This window comes from Mandrillus leucophaeus, unplaced genomic scaffold (genome assembly GCF_000951045.1).
Source record: "Mandrillus leucophaeus isolate KB7577 unplaced genomic scaffold, Mleu.le_1.0 Scaffold39, whole genome shotgun sequence".
Taxonomy (NCBI): Eukaryota; Metazoa; Chordata; class Mammalia; order Primates; family Cercopithecidae; genus Mandrillus; species Mandrillus leucophaeus.
The window spans coordinates 4,882,348-4,886,945 of record NW_012104142.1 but is presented as its reverse complement, the minus strand read 5'-3'; the positions used below and the strand labels follow the sequence as shown (position 1 = coordinate 4,886,945).

Sequence of the window (4,598 nt, the reverse complement as noted above, 5' to 3'; positions counted from 1 at the left end):
GGGCCTGAGGATTACAGTGAAACTGACCATTCAGAACAGACAGGCCCAGATTGAGGTGGTGCCTTCTGCCTCTGCCCTGATCATCAAAGCCCTCAAGGAACCACCAAGAGACAGAAAGAAACAGAAAAACATTAAACACAGTGGGAACATCACTTTTGATGAGATCATCAACATTGCTCGACAGATGCGGCACCGATCCTTAGCCAGAGAACTCTCTGGAACCATTAAAGAGATCCTGGGGACTGCCCAGTCTGTGGGCTGTAATGTTGATGGCCGCCACCCTCATGACATCATAGATGACATCAACAGTGGTGCTGTGGAATGCCCAGCCAGTTAAGCACAAAAGAAAGTATTTCAATAAAGGATCATTTGACAACTGGTGGAAAAAAAAAAAAAAAAGAATCACATCCACGAAGAAACAAGGCATCTTGAAAAAAAGCAAGCAGAAACAACATAATCAGATCAGTAAGGACTTCAGAAATTGGAATTGACAGATGTAGAATGTAAAACAAAAGCAGAAATAGAAAATACGACTAAGAACAAGACACCATAAAAATGACCAAGCAGGCTGGGCATGGTGGCTGACATCTGTAATCCCAGCACTTTGGGAGGCTGAGGCAGATTGCTTGAGGCCAGTAGTTCAAGACCAGCTTGGGCAACATAAGGAGACCCACATCTCTACAAAAAATAAAATAAAATTAGCTGGGCATGGTGGCATATGCCCTTGGTCCCAGCTACTTGGGAAGCTGAGGTGGGAGGACAGCTTCAGCCCAAGTGATTGAGGCTATAGTGAGCTCTGATGGCCCCACTGCGCTCCAGCCTGGGCAACAGAGTGAAACCGTGTTTCAATAAATAAAAATACAAAATATTTTTCTTCATTAATGTAGACTGTAAAACTATCTTGATTAAAAGTTAAGATGATTATAAAAACAAGTTATAAATATATGATTACGTTTCACCAGAGTTTTATACACTTTGAGGTTACAGTTCACAGACCGTGTAGCCCTATTGTATATATTGCAAACCTGCATGCAGTTAGGCTTTTCTCCTCACACAACGGTTGGGAAAGTTGCTCTAATAATAGAGATAGGGGCTGGGCGCGGTGGCTCACGCCTATAATCCCAGCACTTTGGGAGGCCGAGGCGGGTGGATCACAAGGTCAGGAGATCGAGACCACGGTGAAACCCTGTCTCTACTAAGAATACAAAAAATTAGCCGGGCACGGTGGCGGGCGCCTGTAGTCCCAGCTACTCAGGAGGCTGAGGTAGGAGAATGGCGGGAACCCGGGAGGCGGAGCTTGCAGTGAGCCGAGATCGCGCCACTGCACTCCAGCCAGGGGGACACAGCGAGACTCCGCCTCAAAAAAAAAAAAAAAAAAAAAAAAAGAGATAGGTTTGTACCAGCACCTGTCAGTTTGTTCTAACAACAATGAACCAACTGGTCTGTAACAAAGCCAAAACTGCAAGTGTTCTCTTTCTATAATTCCAGTTATTATAATAAAAAGTAATGACAATAGCTAACATTTATTGAGCTCTTAAATATTCCAGGAACTACTCTATATACTTTCATGTAACTGGTTTATTTCTTAAATAATCCTATGAAATAGATATTAGTATTTATACTCATTTTATAGATAAACTGAGGCTCAAAGAAGTTAAGCAACTAGCCAAGAATCTAAATAAAGTTAGTGTCAGAGCCAGTGGTCAAGCCCAGGTTGTCTGGCAACAAAGTCGGTATCTTTTTTTTTTTTTTTTTTTTGAGACGGAGTCTCGCTCTGTTGCCCAGGCTGGAACGTGGTGGCGCAAGCTCTGCTCACTGCAAGCTCCACCTCCCGTGTTCACGCCATTCTCCTGCCTCAGCCTCCCAAGTAGCTTGGACTACAGGTGCCCAATGCCACGCCCGGCTAATTTTTGTATTTTTAGTAGAGACGGGGTTTCACCATGTTAGCCAGGATGGTCTTGATCTCCTGACCTCGTGATCCACCCACCTTGGCCTCCCAAAATGCTGGGATTACAGGCGTGAACCACCGCGCCCGGCCCGAAGTCTGTACTTTCAATCATTGTATGACACTGCTTCTCATGGGGATCATGTTGTAGAGCAGGGTTGGCAAACTATAGCCCATGGGTCAAATCGGGCCTACTACTTAAAAAAAAATTATTATGGTAAAATACACATAACTTACCATTTTACCATTTTACACTCATATTACTTGACAACAGGGATACCTTCTGAGAATGGCATTATTAGGTGATTTTGTTGTTGTGTGAATGTCTGAGTGTATTCACACAAACCTAGGTGGTACAGCCTATTACACACCTAAGCTAAATGGTTTAGCCTGCTGCTCCTAGGCACAGGCCTGTACAGCATGTTACTGTACTGATTACTGGAGGCAACTATAACACAATGGTAAGTATTTGTATATTTAAACAAGCCTGAACATAGAAAGAGTACAATAAAATTATGGTACAAAAAACAAAAATGGTACACTGGTATAGGTTACTTAACCATGAATGGGGCTCACAGGAATGAAAGTTGCTCTGAGTGAGTCACTGAGTGAGTGGTGAGTGAATGTGAAGGCCTAGGTCATTACTGTACTGTCTATAAACACTGTACACTTTGGTTATACTACAATTTTTAAAATTTCTTTTTCTTCAATAAATTACCTTTAGTTGTACTTTTTGACTTTATAAATTTATTTTTTTAACTTTTTGATCCTTTTGAAATAACAGCTTAAGACACAAAACACTGTACAACTGTACAAAAATATTTTTATTTCCTTATTCTATGAGGTTTGCCTATTTTTAAATTAATTTTTACTATTTAATCTTTTTGTTAAAATCTAAGACACAAACACACACATTAGCCTAGGCCTATATAGGGTCAGGATCATCAATATCACTGTCTTCCACCTACCGATCCTGTCCCACCGGAAGATCTTCAAAGGGTGTGTAACACACATGGAGCTGTCATCTCCTGTGATAGCAATGCCTTCTTCTGGAATACCTCCGGAAGGACCTACCTGAGGCTATTTTACAGTTAACTTTAAAAAACATGGTAGGAGAACACTCTAAAATAATGATAAAAATATAGTATATACATAAACCAGTAATATAATCGTTTATTATGAAGTATATGTACTGTACATAATTGTTTACACTGTATGTTTATATGACTGGCAGTGCAGTAGGTTTGTTTATATTAGCATCACCACAAACACATCAACACATCAGTAATGAGTTGTGCTTTGACTTTATGACAGCTACAATGTCATTAGGTGATAGGAGTTTTTCAGCTCCATTATAATCTTACGAGACCATCATATATGTGGTCCAACGTTGACCAAAATGTCATTATGCCACACATGACTGTATACAATTCAGCAGCATTAGTTACATTCATCATGATGTGCAACCCTTACCTCTAGTTAAATAACTTTTTATCACCCCAAAAAGAAACCCCATACGAATGCCTGTTTTTGAAAATAACGTTGTGGCTGGGCGCGGTGGCTCACACCTGTAATCCCAGCACTTTGGGAGGCCGAGGTGGGTGGATCACCTGAGGTCGGGAGTTTGAGACCAGCCTGGCCAACATGGTGAAACCCCATCTCTACTAAAAATACAAAAATTAGCCGGGGGTGGTGGCGGGCTTCTGTAATCAGAGCTGCGTGGGAGGCTGAGGCAGGAGAACCACTTGAACTCAGGAGGCAGAGGTTGCAGTGAGCCAAGATCACACCACTGCACTCCAACCTGGGCAACAGAGCTAGACTCTGTCTCAAAAAAAAAAAGAATTAAAAAAAGTAATAATCATTTGTTTATTCTCATAGTGGTATAATATTCCATTGTATGAATATATCACGTTCTACTGTTGATGGACATGTGGGTAGTTTCTGATGTATGTTTTCTAGCATATAGTGATATTTATGAACATTCTTGCACATATCTTTTGGCGAACATATGTACTGAGTATATACTACTGTACACAGCCAAGCCCAATCATTTACATCTTATTTATGACTGCTTTCATGCTACAAGGGCAGAGTTGAGTAGTTGCAACAGAGACTGTATGGTTGTCAAAGACGAACCATAGTCTTGTATAGTCAAAGACTATACACCGGCCTCTGTATAGACAGTAGTTTCCTGACCCCTGTTTTAAGGTATTTCAGTCAACTTACTAAAGGCCAATTAGAGATCCTCCAGCTCCATTTCATAATGTCTTGTTTTTAGACTTTAGTCTCAAAATTACAGTTATAATACAATAAAATAATCTTAATGTATGAATGCACAGAAAAATAAAAGAATATTAATTCATAGCCCAACACTGGTAAATTGTGAAAGGTGAAACAAGATTTTATCTGGTACATGGTGGTTGATATACTGAAACCAGGAGTTCCTTTGTTTATTACCAGGGTTTATTATTATGGGAGTCTGGGTATGACTCTGGACTTTTTTTTTTTTTTGAGAGGGAGTCTCACTCTGTCGCCCAGGCTGGAGTGCAGTGGTCGGATCTCAGTTCACTGCAGGCTCCGCCTCCCGGGTTCACGCCATTCTCCTGCCTCAGCCTCCCAAGTAGCTGGGACTACAGGCGCCCGCCACCTCGCC

General features: G+C 41.2%; 1 protein-coding gene across 2 annotated transcripts in view; it reads right to left on the bottom strand.

The window, feature by feature from the left end:
- The window catches only part of FAM149B1 (family with sequence similarity 149, member B1), an 88,810-nt gene that overhangs the window by 16,729 nt on the left and 67,483 nt on the right, over positions 1–4,598 (bottom strand). The window lies entirely within an intron of this gene.